Genomic DNA, 12,105 nt, shown 5'->3' with positions numbered 1-12,105 from the left:
GCTCTCTCAATTCTCAATATTGTCAGCACCTGTGTGAACTCTCTGTACACAATCAAGTAGTTCTCAACCTCTAAAAGAGGTCAATAGATTGAAGTTGATACCAAGCATGGATCGAGGAGGCCGCCACCAACAACCTCAGCAAGGACTAGGACTAGGACGAGGACAAGGAAGAGGTCGTGGTAGAGGTAGAGGGGACCCTGTCAGGGGACGTGGTGTTCATGAAAGATGCTCTAATGAAATTAGGGCAACAATCATTGATCACGTAGTCAATCAGAGACTCTCCATGACAGAGGCTGGCCAAAGGGTTCAGCCAAACCTCAGCCGTCATACTGTGGCATCAATTGTTTGTACATTCCGCAATGACAATAGGTAAGTCACTTTGCCGGCCTTTACAGTCAATTTACTGTACTGTGTTTCACTGTATTTGCACTCTTGGCAACAACTATTTCTATACTTTTTTTACAGTAATTACAGCCTTTTGCACTATTTTCACAGAATCAACACACTGGCCCACACTGTTGGCAGGGGGAGAATGTTCACTGTAGAACAGGAGGTTGCTATTGTTGACATGGTGGTTGCTAACAATTCCATCAGGTTGCGGGAGATCAGCAGAGGTCTTAGCTGACAAGGGACATTTGTCAATGTGAACAGTCTCAGTGTTGCACAATAGGCCGCATCCTCAAGCGCAATCTGGTGGCAACGAAGCAGCTATACAAGGTACCATTCCAAAGGAATAGTGACAATGTGAAGGCAGCGCGTGCACAGTATGTACAGGTACAGATCTGTCACTACAAAGGATTTGTCTCGCTGCATAACATTAATTTACTGTAGAAAACAGCACCTTCTGTATATGTTGTAATTTACTCTGAATTTCTTTTGGAATGTAGAGAGTAATGGATCTGGAAGCAGACGCAACACATCATGTGTTCATCTATGTGGATGAGGCGGGATTCAATCTCTCCAAAGTTAGGAGACGTGGCTGTAATATCATTGGTCACAGGGCAACAGTAACAATGCCAGAGAAAAGGGGGGTGCCAACATTACAATCTGTGCAGCCATTTCCACAAATGGAATCCTTTGCCATACCAACTGTGGGAGCACAGTACACTACTGAGCTACTGGGTTGTTGTACCCCAGGAATAACCTGGTTGACGCGCTTAGATCTTTTAGAGGTGATTACCGTCAGCGAGATAAAGTCCATACACGCATTGCGTTCGTTTAAACAGTTCTCCATTTATTGTCCATTAAAACGCAGAGCAATGACATGTTACTCAAACCTTCGCGGTATAGCGGTCAAAACCATTTGCCCTTCCGGGGTCAACACCTAACCACAACAGTAGGCTTCCTACCTATATGCCTAAAAACACCTGTGCAATGCACAGCAACACCCAGTGTACAAACAGGGACATTACACATTGCGTGACAACACATTTAGGCTGTAGCAACCCATTTGGCTGCTACATACCGGCCCCTAATTGTTAATGGCAGGCAGGCAGACATAACAATTCAATGAACAAAACAAACAAACATGTTGCAATAAACCCAAACATGATAGGACTTAATAATTCAAACCTCATGCACTAAACACAGCTTTGTTACTGGTCTTTCAATTACGTTAGATTTAGTTTGTAGTCTTACAGAACGTACATGGCCCTTTTTATCTGGAAAGACCTCAAGAATTTTGCCCAATGGCCAGGAACCTCGAGGGGCTGAAGAGTCCATCACCACTACAATGTCGCCCCTGCTCAAACTTCTTTTCTTCTGGTTCCATTTTTGCCTCTCTTGGAGTAAGGGCAAGTACTCTCGCACCCATCGCTTCCAGAAAAGATCTGAGATGTACTGAATCTGTCTCCATCGTCTTTTCATGTATTGGTCATGAGGCCTGAAAACTCCAGGTGGCAAGGCTGGTTTTCCCTTTAGAAGTAGAAGATGATTAGGAGTGAGCGGCTCCAAGTCGTTCGGATCATTGGAGAGCTGGGTAATTGGGCGATCATTGAGAATGGCCTCCACTTCACAAAGCACTGTATGCAGCCCATCGTCATCTAGTGTTTGCTGGCGCAGAACAGAGCTGAGGACCCTTCTCACTAGCCGGATCATCCGCTCCCAAACACCACCATGATGAGAGCCTGCTGGTGGATTGAAGCTCCAATGAATTCTGACCTGAGAAAGGGCTCCTTGAATCTGGTCGTGGTTTAAAGCAGCAACAGCCTCCCTCAGTTCTCTTTCTGCCCCAATGAAGTTGGTGCCATTGTCAGACCTCAGTTGTACCACTTGGCCTCTCCTGCTGATGAAACGGCGCATGGCATTAATGCAAGCATCTGTTTCTAAAGACACCGCTACCTCCAAGTGGACAGCCCTGCTTGCCATACAGGTAAATATGACTCCGTAGCGCTTACAGGTTGATCTTCCCCTCTTCACTTCGACGGGACCGAAGTAATCCACTCCTGTATTGGTGAAGGGTGGTAGGTCAGGGAGGACTCTCACCTTTGGAAGGTCAGCCATCTTCTGTTCTATAGCTCTTCCATTATAGCGCCTACAGAACCCGCACTCACTGATGACCTTCCGTACAGCCGAGTTGGCATTGGTAATCCAAAACTTCTTCCTTACAGCAGATAGTGTATGACTGCGTCCACTATGACCCAGATTTTGATGAACATGCTTGAGAATGAGTGAAGAGACATTCTGATCTTTTGAAAGGATGAGTGGATGTTTAACCTCTTCAGGCATTGCTCCCTTACTCAATCTCCCTCCAACTCTTAAGAGCCCATCATTCAGGACTGGATCAAGCCTGTATATGGAACTCTGGCGACTCACTGTTGCTTTGCACGAGGTAAGGGCCGCAATCTCCTCACTGAATCTCAGTTGTTGGCAGTAGCGAATGATTGCCATTTCTGCTTCTGATAACTCGTCTACTGTAAGAATGCAACTGGCCGAGGTAACTTTGGCTTTTGGAGTTGTGACTTGCGTTGCACTGGGGTGACCTGTGGTCTTCAGATTGTCTGCCTTTACAGCCTCCAACTGCCTTTTGAGGCGACTTTGTTTCAGCAATATAGCTTTTAATCTGAGGAACCAAGCAACCGTTGTTTTAAGGCGCCTCCAATCAGAGAAGTAGCCAATCAGCTGTCTAGCAGGACTGGGGTTATTATCCACCTTAATGGCATTTATGGTCACCTGCCGTCTAACCTCTGGATCATTGGCGTCCACTAACGTGTCTAGTGCTAAGTTGGGCCAATTCTTCTCACCTTTCCAAAGAAATGCAGGCCCTTCCAGCCACCTGTCGTTCTTCAGTAGATCAGCAACTTTCAACCCTCTTGATGCCTCATCTGCTGGATTGTCTTTGGTGCGAACATGCCGCCACTGCAATGGCTCAGATGCTTCTCTTATGGTTGAGATTCGATTTGCCACGAATGTCTGAAAACGCCGGTCTTCATTGTGTATATACTTCAACACTGCAGTGCTGTCCGTCCAAAAGATTGAACCATCAAGCTGGAGTTTAAGCTCTGCCCTTAACATCAAGTCCACTCTGACGGCAAGGACCGCTGCAGTCAACTCCAACCGGGGGATGGTAACAGCCTTCAGTGGAGTCACTCGAGCCTTGCCAAGAAGAAAGGCAACCTGAATGTCACCGCATTTGTTTAACATGCGAATATATGTTGCAGTTCCATACCCGCCTTCACTGGCGTCTGCAAAATGGTGTAGCTGAGCATGTTCGATCATACCAAACCCTTCGGGCTTGATACACCTGGTCACACTGAATACTGCCAGCAGGTCCAAGTCTTTCAGCCACTCTTTCCACTGATGTAGGATGTCATGTGGTAGGTCGTCATCCCAACCGTATTTCCTCCTACAGAGTTCCTGCTGCATCATTTTAGCCTGTAGAGTGACTGGTGCCAGGAAACCCAGGGGATCATACACTGAGCTGGTAAGTGACAACATACCACGTCTTGTAAGGGGCTGTGGTTTCATCTCCATTTTAAATTTGAAGAAGTCTGTCTCTACACACCACTGCAACCCTAAAGCTCTTTCCACTGGTAACTGGTCACGGTCCAGGTCCAGCGCTTTTATATCTTGAGCCCTCTGATCAGCTGCAATGGCCTGCAAAACACTGCGACTGTTGCTAATCCATTTTTCCAGGAGAAAACCCCCTTTTGCACATAAAGCAGTGAGCTCTTCAATCATATGGATGGCCTTTTGTGCTGTAGCTGAACTTTTTAAGCAATCATCCACATAGAAGTTGTATTTAACAGCTTGTAGCACTTCGGCTGAACACTGGGATTGGTTGTCATCTGCAGTTTTTCTTAGGGCGTAAGACGCGCAACTGGGAGAGGAAACGGCGCCAAAGAGATGTACGGTCATTCGATACTCCAGGAGGTCTTTAGTGGTATCCCCATTTGGCCACCAGAGAAAGCGAAGGAAATCCTGATCTTCCTTAGCAACTCTGACCTGGTGAAACATGGCTTGAATGTCTCCCATGAATGCCACGGGCTCCTCTCTGAAGCGAGTAAGCACTCCTAACAATGAACTGGTGAGATTGGGACCCTGCAGGAGCTGACCATTCAGACACACTCCTTGGAAGGGGGCCCCACAGTCGAACACTACCCGAAGGCCACCCTTTCTTGGATGGTGGACCCCATGATGTGGGATGTACCACACCTTCCCACTCTCACCAGACAATTGTTGCCATGGTACTTGCTCAGCATAGTTCTTTCTGAAGAGCTTGTTCATGTATTCGGCATATTCTGTGTGGAAGCCTTTGTTGTTCAGAAACCTTTTCTTTAAGCCCTGAATCCTTTGCTTGGCTATCGCAAAGTTATTAGGTAAAAATACCTCTTTCTTCTTAAAAGGCAATTTCAGGCAATAACTCCCGTTCTGGAGAACAGCTGATTGTTCTGCTATTTCCAGGAAACTGTGGTCTTCTCTTGACATTTCCTTCTCTTCTCTGAAGTTTTCATTAAAATCATGGTTGTACTGATCAGTCAGCAATTTTTCCAATTTACAAATTGAAATCCTGTTCACTGTAGCAGAGGGCAGTTGTCGCTCCAAGGGTTCGTCGTGTTTAGTCAAGGGACCATTGATGGCCCATCCGAGCAACGTCCTGATTGCATATGGGCCATTTCCACAACTGTTTATGACTTCCCAGGGTTCCAATATCCAAGGAGCATTGGCACCTATCAGCAGGTCAACATTTGCCTTTATGCTAGGTATATGCACCTTAGACAGATGGGGCCATTTATCCAACTCTTCTGTATTTACCATGTCATGTACAGTGACCGGCATGTCTTTCTGGGTAAGAACTTCTGGAAGGATGTGAAAATCGTTGCTGTTCAGACCAGTAATCTCTAGCCCAGTGAGGGAATAAGCTGGAACAACCTTTTCTTGGCCCATAGTCCGCAACAGGAAGTTAGTCCTTCTGCCTGTAATGTTCAACTTTTGCATTAGGTGTTCTGAGCAAAAAGTAGCAGAGCTACCAGCGTCCAAAAAGGCATATGTACTTATGATCCGATTCCCTTTAGCTGATTTCACTTGCACAGGTATAATGGATAGTGCGCATCGATCCTGACCTGCCCCTGTATGGCCACAGAGTTTGCGTGAAGTCGACTGATTCCTGGATTGTTCCCTCGAATGTTCCTGGATTGCAGTACGTCCCTCACCGGCCCCTGTATGGCCACGCAGTGTCTTTACATACGTTAATGGATTGTTGGATTGTACCCTTGCTTGATGTTGAGTTGTAGTACGTCCCTCGATATGAAGCACAGTAGGGTGAGTTAGACCACAGACCTTACAGGTCAAGCGCTGCTCACAATTACGACTCATGTGCCCAGGATGTAAGCACGCGAAACAAACTCCTCTGTCTTTCAAGAAGCCAATCTTTTCCTTGTGCCTTTTTTTCTGGAACTGTCTGCATTCCTCTAAATCATGACTTTGAGCACAACAGAGACATTCAATGTCGTCAGGCGTGTCCGAGTCTGCAGTTGCTTCAGGATCTCTCTCATGCAAATCCATAGATGTTACTGTGGTGGCGACGACATTTCCTTTTACTCTATCTCTGGGCTGTGATTTAAACTTGGTGAAGTTCTTTCCTACTACAGCATTAGATGATTGATCCTGTAGATCACCAAACAGGGGGTCGGAAAGAATTTTCACTCGTCTTTCAATGAATACAACCAAATCATAGAAGTGGGCTCTCTGGTTAGAAGTCTCCATTATTACATGTGCCTGGGTCCTCCATTGCTCCCTCATTTTAAAGGGTAACTTAGCGAGGATAGTTCTCATATTCACCGGCATATCCAGTTCCTGGACGTATGGCAACTCTTCCATTACATTACAGCAGCCCCGCAGGAATAAGCAGTATGTTTGAAGGGATTTAGTATCCTCGGATTTTATCATTTCCCATGCTAAAGCTTTCTCCATATAGGCCGCTGCAATTTTGTATGGATTGCCAAAGTGTTCCTGCAAGAGCTCTTTTGCCACAGAAAAGCCTCGTTCTGGGTTCATGTGCTGGCAGCTACGCACCAATTCCTGCGGTCGTCCTTTTGTAAACTGTTCCAAGTAATACAGACAGTCTGCCTTTCCTGCTTTCCCTTCGACTCCTTGCTCAAAGGCCCTGATGAATGCCCTATACTGGAGAGGATCCCCTTCAAATATGGGAATTTCTCTGGGTGGTAGGGATGATGTGTGCTGTTGTCGCACCAGAGCAGCAGTTATATCATTTTGCCTCTGCATAATGGAAAAGAGGTCACTAGATGAATATTGACCAACGGGTTGATGATATGCGAGCTGTCTTTGACTTCCCTCCAAAGGGGCCAGTAAGGTCTGATGACGAGATTGTTGTGATGTTCCCGTATTTTCTTGCCAGTGTTCATTTGGGTTACACCACTGCCTTGAGATGGCTTCGTGCCACTGTTCTGCTTCCTTTCTGCGCATATCCAATGGTGGTGGATCGTTAGATGATGGCAATTCTTTTGATAGGTCAAGTGGCTGTTGTTCACCTACGTACCACTGTCTTGAAGCAGCCTTGCACCGTCGATCCATTTCCTTTCTCTGCACATCCGGTAATGGTGGGTTGTTTGACGGTACTGGTCTCGTTGACATGTTGGTTTGTTGCTGCTCATTAGACTTATACCACTGGGTTGAGGCTGCCATACACCATCTCTCGGTCTCCTTCCTCCTCACATCCAATGGTGGTGGGTCATTGGGTAGTAATGATTGGTTGGTGACGTTGATTGGTTGCGTTGATTTCCAGGGTTCTGCATTAAATTCCTTTGCTGAAGGGTTCAAGATGCTGACAGGTTGCTGTTTACGTTTTTCCTTTTCCAGATAGGAGTTCATGCCATCTGTGGGTGCTCGAGAACAACTTTTCACATCTGAGGCCTGCAACACCGCCAACTTAGCACTGGACGCAGCTAAATCAGTTTCCATGTCAAGCTGCTCCCTTCTTCTTCTCAGCTGTTGTTCCAGCTCTTCCAAGGCATGTCTTTCCTTCAAGACTGCGGCACGAGCAATGAGTGCAGCTCTTTCTGCCTCGGCCCTTATCCTTGCTGAGGAAGTTGTGCTTACTTTACTCATGCCACTCTTTCGACTTGAGCAATTGCTTGCAACATTGGAAATACTGTCATCTGGATTTACCTCATCCTCAACACCTTTGTGCACAACGCTGGACACATTATTGTGTGTAAGCATTTTTGAGACAGAACTGGTTTGACTGGGAATATCAATTGGATCAACATTGAGCCCAATATTTTGCATAGCTACATTTTCAACGGTGCCGCCATGTACATCACTGGAAACATCAGTTAAATTAGCATTTTGCACATTGTCACACACACTTAGTTGTTCCACAATAATAACATCCATCAAAGTGTTAGAGACAGCATTAGTTGAAATAACATTCCCATCTTGACTGTTGCTACAAGACATCCACACATTTGCATTAGCAATACACTCATCATTAGACAACATTTTCGCTTTAAACCAAATTACATGTTTTTCTTTTTCATCAGAAGGCAGCAGTTGCAACAAAGATCCATGTATATATTTTATTTCATTGCATAAATCAATTAATTCATTAAGATCATTATCTACCTGCGTTCTCTCATTTTTTACCATGTAATTTCGTATTGATTTTCTAATGAAGTTTGCCTTGTTCAATTTGGCCTTTCTATCAGTTTGTAACTTATCCAATTTCTCAGCAAGTGCCTTGGCAGTGAGTTTAACAACTCGTTTCTGAGTCGGAGTTTCAACAACGGCAGTCACGTCAGTTTTGGAACCACTAGCAGTTTGTACGTCAGTCCCTCCAACTTTAATAGTCTCGTTTGTCGCCTTGCACGGCTCCATGATAACCAGTTCAATCGAACGATAGCGTTAGTCCTCCAAACAAACGACGCAAGCAGTCAATACAGAGTCTTAGCGAACCCACGATTTACCAATGCATTGGATTTCCCCGGTATGTGTGCACACAAATTAAATGGCCATGAAACAATGTAGCGCTACACCCGGGTTACCTTATACGTTGGGCGCCGTAGTAGCATAGACCAAGAAGTAGGTCAACAAACGTCCTCAGCTCCAATTCCGACCATTCAATTCCTCGGTCTCCAAGCAGCTCTCGTAATTTCCAAACAGCTCGAGGACTCCGTCGAATTCCGCAGAAACTTCCAATTAGCGGCAGGTTTTGACTGTGTGGGAGCACAGTACACTACTGAGCTACTGGGTTGTTGTACCCCAGGAATAACCTGGTTGACGCGCTTAGATCTTTTAGAGGTGATTACCGTCAGCGAGATAAAGTCCATACACGCATTGCGTTCGTTTAAACAGTTCTCCATTTATTGTCCATTAAAACGCAGAGCAATGACATGTTACTCAAACCTTCGCGGTATAGCGGTCAAAACCATTTGCCCTTCCGGGGTCAACACCTAACCACAACAGTAGGCTTCCTACCTATATGCCTAAAAACACCTGTGCAATGCACAGCAACACCCAGTGTACAAACAGGGACATTACACATTGCGTGACAACACATTTAGGCTGTAGCAACCCATTTGGCTGCTACACCAACCATAGGCCCATATAACAGTGATCGCCTAATTACGTTCCCCAATGCCTTGCAGGATAGGCTGGTGCTGCCACATGAGAGAGGCCTGTTCAGGGTGGACGTCCTGTTTTGTAATAATTTGGGACAATGTGGCTTTCCACCATTAACAAGTAGTGAATGACTGGTTTACTGCCCACCCATGTATGATGATGCTGTTTCTTCCAGCTTACTCTACAATGCTAAATCCAATCTAGGAGTTTTCCAATCGAGGCGTTGGAAAGTATATGATCCCAGGCCACATGACCAAATGTCATTGCTGGATGCAAGGAATGCTGCATGCTTGGCAATCCGTGCAGAGGAATGCCAGGGATGGATTCACCATTCCAGAAAAACTTTTCCACGATGCATCACAATAGAAGACATCAACTGTGATGGGACAAAAACAGAACTACAATATTTTATTGTATACGAATTTTCCGATTTCAAATACGTTCTGACAGTATATTCCCTAAGTAAGAGTGCTCAGTACAAAACCCAAATTGTAGTATTTTGTCAGTGGTAAAACAGTCAATACTGTGAGGGTGCTGCACAAAAGTTGAAGTATTGGTTGCAGAGGTTGATATTGATAGCTGTAGTTTCAATTTTGTTATCCATTGTTAAATAAATGAGAACATACATTTTCAATTGATCACAAATTGTAGGTTTTGATGTAAATGTCTGATGATTGTGTGACAAGTTTTAAGAAGGTGGTGTCATTCTGAAAACATCATACGGTGTTTTTGGTAATTTCGTCTTCTGTTAAGGGCTGTGTGTGAGCTGTTTTGAAAGAGTAAACTGTGAATGGAAAAATTTGCCAAAGGAATCGAGAAAAACTGTAATAATGACTCAAGTAGAAGTAAAAGTCCCCATCAAAATAATTACTTGAATAAGAGTAAAAATGTATCTCATAAAATGACTAAAAGTCGATTATGCAGGTCATCCAGGAAAAAAATTAGCCTGTCTTGATCCATGTTTTCCAAACAAAAACATTCCGAAGCTGTCCCCTTTTGTCTGTTTGGCATCCTTCGTTTTGAATGCGTTTGTTCACAGTTTTATGTGCTGCAAATATATAGTGTTTTGCAGGTGGTTGAGTATGAATGAGAAAAGAGTTACTGGATTTTGGAAATTGTGGTCATTGAATGCATTTTGTCTGAAAGCAATGAAAAAAGATTCAGTTTGGTCCACGTAGACTTCTGTTTCGCTTAATGTGTGAAGAGTTTTTACAAGTGTGACTTCAGTTTTTGAACGATGCGAGCCTACAACTGTGATCTGTCACATTTTCACATAGAATGTCTCCTCAAGTTACTGACTGCGTCTGTTCCGATGCAAATAAGATAGCCGACATTCTGTCAGTGTTGTGACTGTCACTAGTTAACAAACATACCTGAATGTCACAGCTGCCAAACGTCTGTATAGTTAACAGAATGAACACTAGGCTGTTCGATCGAAGTATTATACAAGTGAAAAGGTGCAGGGATTATTCCAACGGCGCGAGTAAGAGAAAGATTGCGTGAATAACTGAAAATGAAGTGAATGGAAACCAATGGACAGTGTTAACATAAGAAGGGCGGAGACTAAATACAAAAGTGTGTGTGTGTGTGTGTGTGTGTGTGTGTGTGTGTGTGTGTGTATGTTGGGGGGGGGGGGGTGTAATCAAGCGCTGCACAGTGTACAAAAAGTTGGAAGACGCGCGCACACAGAAGAAAAGCTCCAGTTTTAAAAAGGCAATCGAGCCTTCTTTCCTATTTCACAAAGAGAAATCAAGGCAAATCATTGAGCGTGGGTATGTATATTTGCTATGTATACCATGGACAATAATCTCGATTTCTTCCTTCTACTGTAGCGTGTTGGTGCCTTTGAGATCTATCGGTTGGAATACGCAGAATGAACCGACACTCCACCCACCAGACCGGCATTACATAGAGTCCTTTGCTAAAACCATCTTGCAACCGCAACTAATTTCAGAGCTAACTTTACACCGTCTAGTCAATCTGGAAGTCTGTTTGTCATTCTAAAAGTGCTTTCTGCCTTCTGAAACAAAAGGGCTATTGTAGTTAATTTAATTTAGCACACCACCAATGACATTGCCAGCAAGGACAGATTTCCATAATAAATGTGGTTTAATTCTAGAAACTATGGAATTCTTTATCCCTTGCTTTAACTGATTAAAAAGAGCCCACACGTAGATTAGAGAAGTTGTAAAAGCAATAATCTTTATTTTCTTATTTTAATTGAAATCTCATTGTCAGAGGCTAAATCAAACTGACCCAGTGAAAAATGTTGGGTGTACATTCTGTTTGTGACATATCCCTGTAATCACGTGATAAATCAGCAATATTGCAAAAGAGACTCAGATCTCCCATAGGCCACCTTCACCAAATAGAAAAAGTTGAAAAGGTCCACCTCATTCGTCCACTACTGCAATCACTATCAAAACAATAGTGAATCTGTTCTGATTGGAGTTGGACATGATTTTTAAAACCTACTTTAAAACACCATATTACAACTGACATTTCTACAGTGACAACACGTATTGTGTCAATAAAAAAAAGCATCACTCTTAATTATACATCGATAGGATACTTTCATTTACAGATCAGGGAATACATTGACACCAGCCCTGTCCCAGCAGAGTTCAATGGGAGGGTTGTGAAGGGCCATCAAACGGCTCACAAAGTAACAGTGGACGTAGAGCTCATGGAGGAACTCAGGGACTTGTGGGTTGTTCGTCTGCAAAGGAAGCATATCAAGCGATGTTCTCATTTTTACAGCTTTGAAGACTATTCAAACAGGGACAAAAACTCATATAAATTGCATATATATAGCCACTTACAGTATATGTGTCATTATCATATATATGTATATAAAGTACATTTCTTTTACAGTTATTTTTCTGTGCACAATCCAACATTCTGTGCACAATTTAACATTTCTTGAGCAAATGAAGTAGTATATGATTAAAGTAGTACAATGATTCTCTGATTCGGCCATAATTGCTTAATTTCATTAGCCAGAATCATTATTTTAAAATGTCTTTT

The sequence above is a fragment of the Clupea harengus genome, chromosome 2 (genome assembly GCF_900700415.2).
Source record: "Clupea harengus chromosome 2, Ch_v2.0.2, whole genome shotgun sequence".
Classification (NCBI taxonomy): Eukaryota; Metazoa; Chordata; class Actinopteri; order Clupeiformes; family Clupeidae; genus Clupea; species Clupea harengus.
The sequence above is the reverse complement of the archived record's forward strand: the minus strand, read 5'-3'. Positions refer to the sequence as shown.